This window comes from Lissotriton vulgaris, chromosome 5, assembly GCF_964263255.1.
Source record: "Lissotriton vulgaris chromosome 5, aLisVul1.2, whole genome shotgun sequence".
Classification (NCBI taxonomy): domain Eukaryota; kingdom Metazoa; phylum Chordata; class Amphibia; order Caudata; family Salamandridae; genus Lissotriton; species Lissotriton vulgaris.
In genome coordinates this window covers 1,774,943,028-1,774,960,095 of record NC_141693.1, presented here as the reverse complement: position 1 = coordinate 1,774,960,095, position 17,068 = coordinate 1,774,943,028, and the positions used below count along the sequence as shown (strand labels likewise).

Sequence of the window (17,068 nt, the reverse complement as noted above, 5' to 3'; positions counted from 1 at the left end):
GTGTTCTACAGTCTTTAGCCTATTTGTTTTATATATTTTGCGCCTGTTCTTTCTAATGTTTCCGTGTCGGGTCTCCTCCGTGGCGTGACGACTTGCAGGTAAGCGATGGTGTGTTTTTTAATTTACATTTTTATGTCGCTGTAATTTCTTTTATGTGTTCAGCCTATTCTGTTTTTATTGTAATGTATTTATTTTTTGGGCCTGTTCTCTCTACTGTTTCCGTGTCGGGTCGCCTTCGTGGCGTGACGACTTGCAGGTAAGCGATGGTGTGTGTTGTAATTAATAAATGACTGTCTCTTTTTAATGACTGTGAGTTTTTGTAACTTTGTAAAGGTTTTTTTAGAATTAATTTATCTCACTTCTTTTGCAGGTTTTTTTCGGCGTCGCTGCGTGGTCCCGGTATCTGGGCGTGGTCGCGGTTTCCGGTCGCCATTTTGCGCTCGGTGTCTGTCTTCGTGGTACGATGGATTTCAGGTACGCGATTTAAATTTGTATGTAATTGTAATTTGTTTTATGTGTTCTACTTTTTATAACTTTGCAACGTGTTTTAGAAATTAATTTATCTTCATTTCGTTGCAGGTATTTTTCAGCGTCGCGGCGTGGTCCCGGTTTTGGGCGTGGTCGCGGTTTCCGGTCGCCATTTTGCGCTCGGTGTCTGGCTTCGTGGTACGATGGATTTCAGGTACGCGTTTAATTTGTATATAATTGTAATTTGTTTTATGTGTTCTACAGTCTTTAGCCTATTTGTTTTATATATTTAGCGCTTGTTCTCTCTAATGTTTCCGTGTCGGGTCTCCTCCGTGGCGTGACGACTTGCAGGTAAGCGATGGTGTGTTTTTTAATTTACATTTTTATGTCATTGTACTTTATTTTATATGTATTCAGTCTATTTTGTTTATATTGTTATGTATTTATTTTTGGGGCCTGTTCTCTCTAGTGTTTTTGTGTCGGGTCTCCTTCGTGGCGTGACGACTTGCAGGTAAGCGATGGTGTGTTTTTGTATTTTACATTTTTATGTCATTGTAATTTCTTTTATGTGTTCAGCCTCTTGTGTTTATATTGTAATGTAGTTATTTTTTGGGCCTGTTCTCTCTAATGTTTCCGTGTCGGGTCTCCTTCGTGGCGTGACGACTTGCAGGTAAGCGATGGTGTGTTTTGGAATTAATAACTGACTGTCTCTTTTTAATGACTGTGAGTTTATGTAACTTTGAAAAGCGTTTTTTAGAATTAATTTTTCTAACTTTCTTTGCAGGTATTTTTCGGCGTCGCGGCGTGGTCACGGTTTCCGGTCGCCATTTTGTCTTTGGATTCTTGGCTCGCTCGGTGTCTGTCTCCGTGGTACGATGGATTTCAGGTATGCGATTGGCATTTGTATGTCATTGTAATTTATTTTATAGGTGTTCAGTGTATTTTGTTTATATTGTAATGTATTTATTTTTTGGGCCTGTTCTCTCTAGTGTTTTTGTGTCGGGTCTCCTCCGTTGCGTGACGACTTGCAGGTAAGCGATTGTGTGTTTTGTAATAGTGTTTTTGTGTCGGGTACGCAATTTACATTTTCATCTAATACTTATTTTGTTTACAAGTGTTTTTCCTATTGGTCTTATATATTTTGGGCCTGTTCTCTCTAATGTTTCCGTGTCCGGTCTCCTCCATGGCGTGACGACTTGCACGTAAGCGATGGTGTGTTGTGTAATTTACTTTTTTATGTCATTGTAATTTCTTTTATGTGTTCAGCCTGTTTTGTTTATATTGTAATGTATTTCTTTTTTGGGACTGTTCTCTTTTGTGTTTTTGTGTAGGGGCTCATTCGTGGCATGACGACTTGCAGGTAAGCCATGTTGTGTTTTGTAACAAATGACTGTCCCTTTTCAATGCCCGGGAGTTTTTTAACATGGAAAAGGTATTTTTGAGTTTATGTATCTTCCTTTCTTTGCAGGAATTGAACGGCGGCGGCGTGGGAACGATTTCCGGTCGCCATTTTGTCATGGGATCTTTGGCTGTCTGTCTCCGTCTCCTTGGTCCAAGGGATTTCAGGTACGCGATTTAAATTGTAATGTAATTAGTATTTCTTTTACAGGTGTTCAGCCTTTTTGGTTTATATTCTTTTAATGTTTCTTTTTTGGGCTGTTCTCTCTAGTGTTTCCGTGTAGCCTGCCGTGACGTGTCGGGTTTCCTTCCCCGTGGACGAACAACTTTAAGGTAAGCGCTGTGGTCATGTCTTAGTGCGACTCGGTGTAGATAGATTCAAATGTAATTTGTATTTTCTTACAGGTGTTGTAGATTTAACGTAACAGGTGTTCGGGCTATTTGGTTTATGTTCTTCTGATGTTTCTTTTTTGGCCTGTTCTCTCTAGTGTTTCCGTGTCGGGTCTCATCCGTGGCGTGACGACTTGCAGGTAAGCGATGTGTTTTGTAACTAAACAATTACTGTCACTTTCGAATACCCGGAGTGTTTTGTTACGTTTCAAAAGTAATTTCTATCTCATTTCTTTCCCTTTATTTGCAGGAATATGTCGGCGGCGTGGTGTCGTAATTCTATTATGCTTACTTTAATAGTTATTTTATATCGTGTGCTTTCTGTGTAGGGAATTATTGCAAAGAGCTATCGTGTTTTTCTACTTTAACAAAATGATATTCACCAGCACTTCTTTTTGTATTTGCAGGCAGCGTGGCGCCAACTCGTCTACCACTAAGCTTTGATATTCAAGATCGGCAAAAGTCGCACATAGCCACTAAGTACTCTAACGAGTCACAGCATCCACGACCTTTTCATTCGGCCAGACAGCCTCCTATCGGCAATTTACATATGTCGAGACAGCAACATCCTAAACAACATCTCACCTACATGTTCTTAACAACAAACTTTGCAAGTCTTTTGTTATTTAATGAACTAACTGCGTTTTTTTTTGTCTTCCACAGTATGTAAAGGACTACAGCCACGGAAAGAAACATTTCTTCGAGCGAGCTCAGAAGGTATACTTCGTGACAGTGGACTGGAGCCTCTCGATTTCTCGACCGATCTCAGGAGGTATACTTCGAGACAGCGGACTGGAGCCTTTCGACATAAACTGTAAGTTCCTTCCTGTCTGTGAAAGTAATTTGTCCTTTTGAGCTGCGGTATTACGACCACAATTTTCAGTTTTACACGCGCAAACAAAGCAGTAATAATATGAATCACTTTAGAATTAAATTTTGTTGCCTATACGTTTGTCCAATTTCACCATGTTTTTGTTTAATGCGTTTGAGTTCTTTTTGGTACATTGCCAATAGGTACATTTACGATATAAATGTTGTCGCATGTCTCCTTTATTCATGAACTTTTCAAATTCAAACAAATGCTTACATTGTAAGGACCTCTGTTTATTCAAATTCGCCATTATGTACATTTTGGATGCCTTGTTTGTGCGATGCCACATTTTATTTAATATGCAGAAATCGTGGGGCTGAGTTAGCTGACCACAAGCATGTATTTGTCGCAACACTAGATTTAGTCAAAGCATGAAGGCCTGTTACATTTACTGAGAGCATAAAGAACAGTTAGGATAAGGTGAGACCGACGACTTTCAGTGCAAAGTTATACATCGGCAAACTGTGCATGTAGGAGGAAAATGTAGGTAGATTTACGATATAAATGTTTGCGCATGTCTACTTTATTGATGGCCTTTGAAAATTCGAACACATGCTTACTTTGTAAGGCCTTGCTGTTTAATCCAATTCGTCATTATGTACATTTGGGATGCCTTGTTTGTGCGATGCCAGATTTTATTTCATATGCTCAAATCGTAGAGCTGAGAGTTAACTGAACACAAGCATGTGTTTGTCGCAACACTCGATTTAGTCACAGCATGAAGGCCCGTTACATTTACTGAGAGCATAAAGAACAGTTAGGATAAGGTGAGACACGACGACTTTCAGGGCTAACTTATACATCGGCAAACTGCATTTAGGAGGAAAATGTTTGCGCATGTAAGTTTAGCCCTTTCTGTGAAAGTAATTTGTCCCCTTTTTTAGTTCATATGCTCAAATCGTAGGGCTGAGAGTTAGATGAGCACAAGCATGTGTTTGTCGCAACACTAGATTTAGTCAGAGCATGAAGGCCCGTTACATTTACTGAGAGCATAAAGAACAGTTAGGATAAGGTGAGACACGACGACTTTCAGTGCAAAGTTATACATCGGCAAACTGCATTTAGGAGGAAAATGTTTGCGCATGTAAGTTTCGCCCTTTCTGTGAAAGTCATTTGTCCCAGATTTTATACTGAGAGCATAAAGAACAGTTAGGATAAGGTGAGACCGACGAGTTTCAGTGCAAAGTTATACATCGGAAAACTGCATTTAGGAGAAAAATGTAGGTAGATTTACGATTTAAATGTTTGCGCATGTCTACTTTATTCATGGCCTTTGAAAATTCGAACACATGCTTACTTTGTAAGGCCTTGCTGTTTAATGCAATTCGTCATTATGTACATTTTGGGTGCCTTGTTTGTGCGATGCCAGATTTTATTTCATATGCTCAAATCGTAGGGCTGAGAGTTAGATGGGCACAAGCATGTGTTTGTCGCAACACTAAATTTAGTCATTGCATGAAGGCCCGTTACATTTACTGAGAGCATAAAGAACAGTTAGGATAAGGTGAGACACGACGACTTTCAGTGCAAAGTTATACATGGGCAAACTGCATTTAGGATGAAAATGTTTGCGCATGTAAGTTCAGGCCTTTCTGTGAAAGTAATCTGTTCTTTTGAGCAGCGGTATTACGAGCACATTTTTCAGTTTTTATACGCGCAAACAAATCAGTAATAATACGTATCACTTTAGATTTAAATTGTCTTGCATATACATTTGCCCAATTTCCCCATGTTTTTGTTTAATGCCTTTGAGTTCTTTTTCATACATCGCCAATAGGTACATTTACGATATAAATGTTTGCAAACTGTGCATTTAGGATGAAAATGTTTGCGCATGTAAGTATGCCTTTCTGTGAAACTAATTTGCAGTAAGAATACGTATCACTTTACAATTCAATTGTGTTGTATATACATTTGGCCAATTTCACCATGTTTTTTGTTAATCCATTTCAGTGATTTAGGTAAGACTAATCTTTCACACACACATATATATATATATATATATATATATATATATATATATATATATATATGTTCAGTTACAACTTTAGTTCACAAACTGCTTTGCACGATGCGAGAAATTAAATAAAACACTGACAACATTCCTTCTTTTATTTTCACTACGTGCATGCGCGGATTTCTATATTTTTAAAGGCACATACAAACCAGTAACGTGACGCAAATAATTGCCATACTATTACATTAGAACGCATTAATCGCTAATACGCAAAGCTTTAGCTAAGATTCAATTTGCACAGTTTGCATGAGAAAATCACTGCTTTTTTTGCCTGCACTCATAATATTTTGCTAATGCTATTTTTGTTTTGTAGGGTAAAAAAGTACACGTTTGTTGCAACTGACCCATCGACTACACAATTTGAAATTCGTTATATAAACACGGTATGTTAATACTTTATTTATTTTACTTAATACATTTCTTTTTTTAATAATTGCTGTTTGTACTGAGCATTCTTTGCTGTATACTTATACACAAAATTTCGCTCATAAAGCACATCTTATGCTTTTGTACAAGAGCGCCACTGGTAAAGTTGTAGTCAACAGAGAAGGAAAACTTATAACAAACACTTTTTTTACAGGTCCCTGTAGGGAATGCTTTGACTCATTTACCACACGCAATATACATAGATCTCTTTATTTCCTGCCTTCCCTTTCAATTTCTTTCTTGCCTTTCCTTATGTCTCTCTTCTGCATTTACTCTGCATCTCCTTCACAATTTTACATTCAATGTCCTTTCTTTCACTCTCGCATTATTCTTCTCTCCTTTTCTCCGACTTTCTCTTTCTTTTGCTCTCCTTCTCTCTCCTGCATCCTCACTCTTCTGCCCTCACCCTATATATTCATCCCCACCTTCTTTACAGGTCCCGGCAGCAAATGCTTACATACTAAGCTAGCACATGCAACATACATACATTTCACTCTCTTGACTTCCATTTCAATTTTGCATTTTTGCCTTTATCTCTTTTGCATTTACTCTGCATCTCCTTTCCCATTTTGCCATCAGTCTTTCTCTTTTATTTACTCCTGCTCTATTCTTCCCTCACTATTACACCTACTTTCTTTCTTCTTCTCTTCTCCCTCTTTTTTTCATGCCCTCTCTTATACCTTCTCTCTCCTGTTTTAATCTTCTTTCCTTCTATCATGCACACTTTCTTTTACTCCATCTCTATTCAGCTCTCACTTTTACCCATCCTTTTCTTCTTTCTCCTGCTCTCTATTTTTTGCGTCCTCCCCCTTCTGCTTGCTATCTCCCGACTTATCTATTATGCTTATCTCTTTTACCTTCTCTTTTCCTATTCCTTCTATCTTTATTTCTCTCACTCTCTTGATATCTTAACCTTTTGCCCCTCTCTTCTTCCAGACACTTTCCACCACTCCTTCTTTCTCTCCTTATATCTCGCTCTTTTGTATTCCTTCTTTATTTCTCTCAATTTTGCACATTCTTCCCTCACTATTACACCTACTTTCTTTCTTCTTCTCTTCTCTCTCTTTTTTTCATGCCCTCTCTTATACCTTCTCTCTCCTGTTTTAATCTTCTTTCCTTCTATCATGCACACTTTCTTTTACTCCCTCTCTATTCAGCTCTCACTTTTACCCATCCTTTTCTTCTCTCTCCTGCTCTCTATTTTTTACGTCCTCCCCCTTCTGCTTGCTATCTCCCGACTTATCTATTATGCTTATCTCTTTTACCTTCTCTTTTCCTATTCCTTCTATCTTTATTTCTCTCACTCTCTTGATATCTTAACCTTTTGCCCCTCTCTTCTTCCAGACACTTTCCACCACTCCTTCTTTCTCTCCTCCTTATATCTCGCTCTTTTGTATTCCTTCTTTATTTCTCTCAATTTTGCACACTCTACCCATCTTACTTTCACACTCTTGTGCTTTTCTTCTTTATATACCCTTTTTCACATTCTTTTGTCAAAAACAAGTTCCTCCCGTTCTCTCTTGCACTCTCTCTTCCTTTTTTCAATTACCAGCTGCTCTCTCCTTCCTTCTTGCTCCCTCTCTATTATGCTTCACTCTTTATCTATCATACTTCGATTTCCTGCACTCTCTTACTTCTTTATTTTTGTCTTTATCTTTGTCGTCTTTTCACTTCTTTGCGTTCTCTCCATATCAAGCTTCTTTTTAACTTGCACTGTTCATCATCCTTCTCCTTTTTTATTTTCACTCCTTTTCTTTTTGCCTATCCTCCCCTCTTTCTATCCATCTCTCTCTTCTTCCTGACCTCTATCTCTTTCCACCTTGCTACTTTATAGTCTTTACTACTATACTAGTTACTCTATAATACATAGTGCTTCTAATTCTCTATTTACAACTTCTAATATACTTCACACAAATGTCCTCACTCTTTTCAAACTTTTGCTAACAGTATATTTTACTTTTACAGGACAAAAAATTTGCCATTTGGTGCAACTGCCCCATCGAGGACACATCTTTCAAATTCGTTCATTCAACACGGTACGTTCATACTTAAAACTTATTTTACTTTAGACATTTTTGGGTAGTACTTCCTGTCTGTACTGGGCATTCTTTGCTAGATAGTTATACACAAAAGTTTGCCTCATAAACAACATTTAATTTAGTTTGGAGATGAAAGCAGCACTGGTGAGGTCGTAATCAGGAGAGAGGTCAAAGGTAAAGGAAAACTTATAACTAAGACTTTGTTCTTTCTGTCTGTACTGGGCATTCTTTGCTGGATATACACAAAAGTTTGCCTCATAAACAACATTTGATTTAGTTTGGAGATGAGCAAATGATTAGATACTGAGACAGCACATGCAACATATATACATCTCCTTCTCTTGCCTTCCCTTTCAATTTTGCATTCTTGCCTTTCCTCTCTCTTGCATTTACTCTGCATCTCCTTCATGATTTTGCCAGCAGTCTTTCTATTTTATTTACTCCTGCTCTATTCTTTCCTCACTTTCTCCTACTTTCCTTCTTTTTTTTCCTCTCCCTCTTTTGCATCCTTTCTCTTCTACACTCTCTCCTGTATTCCCCTCTTCTCTTTCTTTCTATCATGCACTTTCTTTTACTCACTCTATTCTGCTCTCACTTTTACTCCTCCTTACCTTCTCTCTGATGCTCTTTCTAGCTTGCGTCTCAGCTTGCTCTCTCTACTTATGCTTGCTCTCTCCCTACTTATCTATTATGCTTATCTCTCCTTCCCTCTCTTTTCCTATTCCTTCTATCTTTATCTCTCTCCCTCTTGCTCTCTTACCTTTTGCCCCTCTTCTTCTTGCATACCCTTTCCATCTCTCTCCTTTCTTTCTCTACTTCCTAAATGTAGCTGTCTCTTGAATTCATTCTTTATCTCTCTATTTCCTGCGTCCTTTCTCCTTTCTGCTTCCTCTCTCCCTTTTCTATCATGCTTATCTCTCCTGCCATCTCTTTTCCTATTCCTATCTTTATCTCTCTCCCGCATGCTCTTACCTTTTGCCCCTCTCTTCTTCTTGCATACTCTTTCCATCTCTCTCCTTTCTTTCTCTCCTCCTTATGTTGCTATCTTGTATTCCTTCTTTATTTCTCTTTATTTTGCCCACTCCATCTTACATTCACAATCTTGTGCTTTTTTTCATCTATACTCACCTTCTTTCTTCCATCACAATCTGTTCCCTCCTGCTCTCTTTATTGCTCTCCTATATATATCTCTCCTTTCTGCTCTCTCCTTCTCCCTACTACCCCCTATTTCAACTGCTCTCTCTTTCCTTCTTGCTCCCACTCGATTATGCTTCTCTTTTTATCTCCCTCCTTTCTGCTCTTTTCTCTTTGTCATCAATCTCCCTCTTGCACCCTCTTCCAACTGCTCCATTCTTACTTATTTCTTGCTCATGCCCTCCTTCCCACCCTCTCTTTACCTCATGCATTTTCTCTCTCCTTTGCTCTCCCTTTTGCCCTCTCTTTTACTTTCACTTTCTATCTCCTTCCCTATGTTGTTCTCCATTTCCATCTTGCACTCCTTCTCTTTCTTGTCCTCTGACTCCATTCTGCACTCTCTTCTCTCTCCTTTTTGCTCTTTTTTCTCTCTCCTGCACCCTATTCCATCTCCTCTCTCTCCTTCCTTCTTCCTCCCTCTCTATCATGATTATTTTTGTATCTCCCTTCTGCTATTTTCCCTTTGCCATCACTCTCCCTCTTGCCCCCTCTTCCAACTGCTCCCTTCTTAATTCTTTCTTGCTCATGCACACCCTCCCTTTAACTCCTGCTTTCTCTCTTCCTTGCTCTTCCTTTTGCACTCTGTGACTTTCACTTTCTATCTCCTTCCCTATCTTGTTCTGGCTTTCCATCTTGCACTCCTTCTATTTTTTGCCCTATGCCTCCATTCTGCAGTCTTTTCCCCTTTCTACGTTCTCTCTCATGATCTCCATTATCTTGCGTCCTCTTTACTTCCTTATCGATCATACTTCTATCTCCTGCACCCTCTTCCTCTTTCTCTATCTTCTTTTTACCTCCTCTCTGCGTACTCCGTTCTTTTTTTGCACTCTCTCTTCTTTTTTTAAATTACTTCTTTATTCTTTCTTCTCTATATATCTCTCCTTTCTGCTCTCTTCCTTCTTCTTCCTGCCCCCTATTCCATCTGCTCTCTCCTTTCTTCTTGCTCCTTTTCTATCTATCATGCTTCTCTGTCCTGCACTCTCCTTCTTTTCTAATACTCTCCGTGTTCCTCTTCCTCCCTATCTTTCATTCTTCTCTCTATCTCTTTTATGCTTTCTTTTCTCTCTACCATACCTCTCTCCTGCACCCTCTTCCATCTGCTCTCTCTCCCTCCCTCCTTGCTCATGCCCTACTTCTTACTCTTCCTTTACCTTCTGCCTTTCTTCTTACTCCTGCGTATTATCTCCTTCCTGCCTTCACTCTCCATCTCTGTCCTTAAAAGATACCATCTCTTACCTGCAAGAAATCCCTTGTACCATGGAGACGGAGACAGACAGCGAGCCAAGGATACAGACCGGAAATTGTTACCCCCACCGTGCCGTCGCCAAATACCTGCAGAGAACAACAAAAAAAAATACGTCATTAAACATTTCAGCTGGGGCATTCAAAAGAGACAGTCATTTATATTACAAAAGACACCATCGCTTACCTGCAATTTGTTCCGCCACAGACAAAGAAACCTGATACGTCATCAAAGGCAGGTCCCGGCAATGCCGGGCTAGAATCGGGGGCGTTCCCGGCGTCGTTTTGTCGGCAAAAGCCAAAGAATCTTGAACGCCCATGAGTCTGCTTTAAATTGACGGACAGGCCCCTCGTCCAATGGCTAGGCTCAATTTATGGAGCCAGACAATGAATGACGAGGGCCGACCCAAACTCACACTACAGTTCTCATTAGGTTTTGGCCTGCGCAAAAAAGCTGCTCCCTTTGCGCCCTGCGTCCTTTCTCCTTTCTGCTTGCTCTCTCCATCCTTTTCTATCATGCTTATCTCTCCTGCCCTCTCTTCCTATTCCTTCGATCTTTATCTCTCTCCCTGTTGCTCTCTTACCTTTTGCCCCTCTCTTCTTCTTGCATACCCTTTCCATCTCTCTCCTTTCTTTCTCTGCTCCTTATGTCGCTATCTTGTATTCCTTCTTTATTTCTCTTTATTTTGCCCACTCCATCTTATATTCACACTCTTGTGCTTTTCTTCATCTACCCTCTCACCTTCTTTCTTCCATCCCTCTCTTTACATCATGCTTTTTCTCTCTCTCCCTTGCTCTCCCTTTTGCCCTCTCTCTTACTTTAACTTTCTATCTCCTTCCCCATATTGTGCTACATTTCCATCTTGCACTCCTTCTCTTTCTTGCCCTCTGACTCCATTCTGCACTCTCTTCTCTTTTCTCTCTCCTTTTTGCTCTCTTTCTTCTTACTCTTGACCCCTATTCCATCAGCTCTCTCTCCTTCCTTCTTCCTCCCTCTCTATCATCATTCTTTTTTTATCTCCCTTCTGCTATTTTCCCTTTGCCATCACTCTCCCTCTTGCCCCCTCTTCCAACTGCTCCCTTCTTAATTCTTTCTTGCTCATGCACACCCTCCCTTTAACTCCTGCTTTCTCTCTTTCTTGCTCTTCCTTTTGCACTCTGTGACTTTCACTCTCTATATCCTTCCCTATGTTGTTCTGCCTTTCCATCTTGCACTCCTTATATTTTTGGACCTCTGCCTCCATTCTGCAGTCTTTTCCCCCTTTTACGTTCTCTCTCATGATCTCCATTTATCTTGCATCCTCTCTACTTTCTTATCTATCATACTTCTATCTCCGGCACTCTCTTCCTCTTTCTTACTTATCTTTCTCTAACTTCTTTTCACCTCCTCTCTGCATACTCCGTTCTTTCTTGGCACTCTCTCTTCCTTTTTTTAATTACTTCTTTATTCATTCTTCTCTATATATCTCTCCTTTATGCTCTCTTCCTTCTTCCTGCCCCCTATTACATCTGCTCTCTCCTTTCTTCTAGCTCCTTTTCTATCTATCATGCTTCTCTGTCCTGCACTCTCCTTTTTCTTTTCTTTTTCTCTTTCTAATACTCTCCGTGTTCCTCTTCCTCCCTATCTATCATTCTTCTCTCTATCTCCTTTATGCTTTCTTTTCTCTCTACCATCCCTCTCTCCTGCACCCTCTTCCATCTGCTCTCTCTCCCTCCCTCTTGCTCATGCCCTACTTCTTACTCTTACTTAACATTCTGTCTTTCTTCTTACTCCTGCGTTTTATCTCCTTCCTGCCTTCACTCTCCATCTCTGTCCTCATCTTGTATTCTCTTTCTATTTTGCACTCTTTGGCTCACTGTCTCAGTCTCCATGGTGCAAGGACCCCCATAGAGAGAGATGTAGATGGAGGGCAGTAAGAAGAGAGCAGTTGGAAGAGGGGGCAAGAGGAAGAGTGATGGCAAAGGGGAAAAAAATCAAAAAGGAGAGGGAGATAAAGAATAAGGATAGATAAGGCAAGAGAGAGAGTATGCAGAGAGTGAGCAATAGAAAAAACAGATAAAAAAGAGAAAGTTAAAAGGATAAAAGAGGGAGCAAGTGCAAGAGAAAAATAGTACATAGGGAGGAAGAGAAAAAAAAGACAAAAAGAAACGTAAGGGTAGAATGAAGTCAAAAAATCCTTTTCAAACTTAAAAAAAAACCGGTCATTCAAAAGAGACAGTCATTTATTTGTTACAAAACACATCGCTTACCTGAAAGTTGTTACGCCAAGGAGGAGACCCAACACGGAAACACTAGAGAGAACAGCCCAAAAAAAAAACATATTATAAGAATATAAACAAAATAGTTAAACACCTGTAAGAGAAATACTAATTACATTACAATTTAAAACGCATACCTGAAATCCCTTGTGCCATGGAGACAGCGAGCCATGGATCCCAAGACAAAATGCCGACCGGAAATAGTTACTATCTTGCACTCTTTGTTTCCTATCTTCTCGCACAATTGTACACTTACTTTTCGTCTTCCCTCTCTCTTCCTCCCTCTCTTCCTCCCTATCTACTATTCTTCTCTCTTGCACATTCTCCCTGTTTTGCCTTTAACTTTCTCTCTTTTCTATCTTTTATCTGTTTTTTCCTCTTGCTCACTCTCTGCATCCACTCTTTCTCTCCTTCCTTATCTATCATTATTCTCTTTATCTCCCTCTCTGCTTTTTCCCCCTTTGCTATCACTCTTCCTCTTGTTTCCCCTTTGCTATCACTCTTCCTCTTGCCCACTCTTCCAACTGCTCTCTTCTTTACTGCCCTCCATCTACATCTATCTCTATGGGGGTCCTTGCACCATGGACACTGACAGCGAGCCAAAGATCTCAAGACAAAATGGCAACAAGAAATACTTGCCCAACCCTGCTGTCAAATACTGCAACAAAAGAAAAATAAATTTAGTCACATTCGGCGCATTCAAAGTGACAGTATTATCAGCTTTACAAAACACAACATTGCTTACCTGAAAGTCTTTACACCACTGAGCTGGCCCTCTTGCTCCTGCACTTTCTTCCATCCATTCCTCCTTCTTGCTCATGCCCTACATCCTACCCTCCCTTTTTCTCTCTCTCTCATGTCCTCTCTCCTTCCTGCCTTCACTCTCTATCTACGTCTCCATCTTGTCTTCACTTTCTATCTTGCACTTTTTTTACTTGCTATCTTCTCACTCCATTCTGCACTTACTTCTCTTCTTGCTTTCTAGCTCTCTTGATCTCTTATGTGTCTCCTCTCTTCATCAACACTTTCTAGCTACTTTGTGTGCTTTACACACATTTTTCCACTTCACTTTACTAAGTTAGTGTGAGCATCCCTATAAGGCTATATAGATGATGTTAACTATAGTGTTTATTTAGGAACACTATGCAACAACTATAGAACACCCTGGACAAACGCAATGACTTATATTTACAACTAATTGTGTGAAAGTTTTATATGTTTGTCTGTTATTTCTTTTACAGGTGCACAAACACTCCGCAATTAGGAGTATTTTTGGAATGAGCAATTGCTCTTCCCCCTTTTTTTTATGCACTAAATCATTTTTTTGATATTTTCACTTTCACGCCCCCAGGTCAGGGTGGGCGATTAGAGAGTCCATACCGCCGGGGTATAATTCTGTCATTATAAATGCCTAAGTAAATGTAAACAACTGTAAAACATGAAACATGTTGACTGACTAATTAGTATTTTAAATTAACAAATCCATTACCTTGGGCATTAAATTCAGACACATAACTCTTTCATTTGTGTACTAAGCATCAAGAATTATAGATTTTTACTTACACATTAGGCAGTTTTAATTATAAAACTCACAACATGCCTTTTTCACAAAACCTGCTCCGCAGTCTTCTGGCGTCGTAGCACACCAAAGAGGCATTCGGCCTCTTTGGTGGGGCCCAATGATGAAGCATGACACTGACTAGGTCGGTGTGTGAGGGCTTTCTTTTCCACCTAAAGTGAGTGTGCAATTCCCCAGTTGCATCACTCAGTCTCTGTGGCAAATTCAGATGTATTTAACGTCTCTTCTATTGTTTATTTAGATTTAACAAGGGATTAAGTGTTCCTTAATCTCACTACCTCTCCTATTCCTTTGTACTTGCTTAAAATTACAAACAATGCATCTAATACACTCTTTACAACTTCTCATAAAAATCACTTCATGTAATTTACATTTCTATTTTTTTGTAGCTTACATTCTACACCTCTATATCCTCTCTTCCTTATCAGACTTCTCTCTTTTCCTTATCTTTCTCTTCATCTTTCCACTACTCTCAATATTGCCTAACCACCCCTCTTTATTAACATCTCTTCTTCCTGCCCTCCATCTCTCTCTATCTTGCTCACTTTATCCTCCTTACTACTATACATTACTAGTTACTCTATACTACATACACTTCTAATACTCGATTTACGACTACTAATATGCTTCACTCAGTCCACACACATACTACACATACAACTTCTACACATAGTCTTGAGTATCGAGCCGCTTTTATTATATTAATATGTCAACTCAATATTAATGCTTGTTTCATTCTTCCTTAGATTGCCAATTGATTGAATAACATCAGACGTTCATAATTGTTTGACACAACATCAGTGAAAACATCATCACGGTAAAAGTATCTATTTTGCTTCTGTATTGACTTGTAAGTATAGAAATAGCAAGGGAAAAAGCAAGACACATATCAACACACACCCATATATATATATATATATATATATATATATATATACTTAGAATTCGAAAAGATCATATAGAAGATTTCCATAGGTAACATTAATCTTAAGAAAAAAAAATAGTTAACAAAAAAGTAAAAGTAATTGCTTTTTATTTTGCTACCAGCTCCAACTATAAAACAAGTCCAAAACAACAATAGAGTGGATTTAGAGAAAAAAAACTAGACAAAATCAGATATATAATTAGTTATTAAAAAAATTATATATATATTTATATACTTAACATTGAAAATTATTTCTTTTATAAAAACAATTGCTAATTGTTTGGAAATATATACAATTAGAAGTATGTTTTTTAAATAAGCTATCAACCTGTAACTTGGAATATATTTAACAGTAAAATAACTATATATATATACATATAAATATATCCAAATATATATATATCCAAATATATATATATATATATATATATATATGCTAATAGTATAACTTATAGCTAATACATCACTAAAATTGTAAACAAAATACATCTAAATCTGCTACCTAAAATACAAAGCAAAAAAATAGTGTTCAATTAATTGCCTTGCATTATAGTTAACTACAAAAGAAAATATAAATTAGCAATAGATATATAGATATATATATATATCTATATATAGAGATTAAATAAGAGAACGAAAATAGACTCGCGTATAACAAAAAAATCTAGCAATACTGTAGCGATATCAAATTATTTCATAAATTAGATTAGCTAAGATGCAAATACTAGCAGCAGATTATCATCAAGGTCATGACAAATTTACATGCAATTCTAGAGGTTATCAATGCTTGCCAAATAGTACTTTTGCAATTATACACAACTATTACAAAGATGCACATACATGGACTAAAGAAGACTTGCATTACATTATGAAATTAGGTGATGCTTTATATATAGATATGCATTTACTTAATAGCGAACAACTTAGGCATCCAGATGAGTTACCAAATTTTATTGAACACAATACTACTATCTATTCTCTTAAACTTAAAGAACCTTATTATGGAGACATATTACAACAATGTGACCCTTCGTTTCCAAATCTCAACAAAATATTAAAACCTGCACTTGATTCCAACTCCGGTGTTATACTTTGCATGGAAATTTATGTTATTTCCATTTTTAAGAAAAATGATTCGTACTTTGTATTTGACTCACATAGTCGTGATAAGACTGGAATGCCTCATCCAAATGGAACATGTATTACTATACAGTTCACATTTGAAAAACTTCTAGAGTACATCACTAATCTGGCACACTATCTTAAGAAACCAAACCTGAATTGTGTGCCGTATGAATTAACTCCAATACAAATAAGTACGATTACAAAAGAATCACTTCAAAAAGCAATGGTGCGTCATGAAAAAAATAAGAATGCAGTAGCACCGAAAATTTTTTATGTGTATTCTACTAAAGGTAGTGAAAATTTTTTCACACAAGCATTTGAAATGCGTATAGAAAATGCCAAAAAAATCATTCAGAGATGTCAATCTAAAAAAAATACTTTTTGGAATATGGAACAGCCATTAGCATTTTTAGATAATACTCCTAGTACAAGTACGTATTCCTGTGCAATTCTCACTACAACAGGGCCTAATAATCAATCTAAAAAGAACAGCAAGCAGATCAGCACAACACAATATACTAATACACCAGAAGAGACTACTCCTACTGACACATATGCAAGTATACTTAAGAAAACACTTAAGAGCAACACAGAAAGACAACATATTAATAGCACACACATAAATGTACAACAAACAATACCAGCAAGTAATTTAAATACCAACACATATTCTACTAATGTAATTAATAACACACACATAAATGTACAACAAACAATAAACACAAGTAATGTACATACAAACACATATTCAAGTGATTACTATAATACATATAAACTTATTACTGGAAGTAATGACAGTTTACTTCATGATAATATACACAATAGCACATTGCAGAACAAGGAAAGTAGCACAAATAATACCAATATAGATTCACATATTTTAACACAAACACCACAAGAAATTCCCTTTTTACATAACACACATCCACATGAAAAAAATACACATAGTGATAAAACTATTCACTATACACATTGTCTTCAAAATAGTATATTTGCTATTCTAAAGAACTACTGTAAACCAGCATATATTTGGGATAGTGTAGACTTGCACTGTATTATGAATCTTGGAGATGCTTTGTACACTGAAATGCACTCTGTCGATGAACAAGATTGTATGCAACCTCTAAAGTTACCA

At 37.8% G+C, this 17,068-nt stretch overlaps 1 long non-coding RNA gene across 1 annotated transcript; it reads left to right on the top strand.

Moving 5' to 3' along the window:
• Window positions 1-2,516: 2,516 nt before the first annotated feature.
• On the top strand, window positions 2,517-14,684 carry LOC147717147 (uncharacterized). The gene is made up of 4 exons (XR_015296062.1): window positions 2,517-3,070; window positions 5,458-5,527; window positions 7,536-7,606; window positions 14,630-14,684. It is a non-coding gene; the product is annotated as an uncharacterized LOC147717147 (long non-coding RNA).
• The last annotated feature ends 2,384 nt before the right edge of the window (window positions 14,685-17,068 follow it).